The sequence below is a fragment of the Penaeus monodon genome, chromosome 33, assembly GCF_015228065.2.
Source record: "Penaeus monodon isolate SGIC_2016 chromosome 33, NSTDA_Pmon_1, whole genome shotgun sequence".
NCBI lineage: Eukaryota > Metazoa > Arthropoda > Malacostraca > Decapoda > Penaeidae > Penaeus > Penaeus monodon.
The window spans coordinates 28,179,845-28,180,064 of record NC_051418.1 but is presented as its reverse complement, the minus strand read 5'-3'; positions in this window follow the sequence as shown (position 1 = coordinate 28,180,064).

Here is a 220-nt window from a genome sequence, read left to right as displayed (position 1 = left end):
TTTCACTGGCTATTTCCTTTTCCTTTATAACCTACAAAATACAGCATTTATACTGAACATTAGTGTTTTTTTTCAGGCCAACTTTACTAATCAAGTTAGCTGAAGTCCTATATTTTGAAGGAGAAATGCTAAACAAAATTAAATTGGGTTTGAGTTAAGAAACTGGCTTTGAAAAAAAGGGACTGTATGTGTGATTTATTTATTCATATTCTTAGTTTCT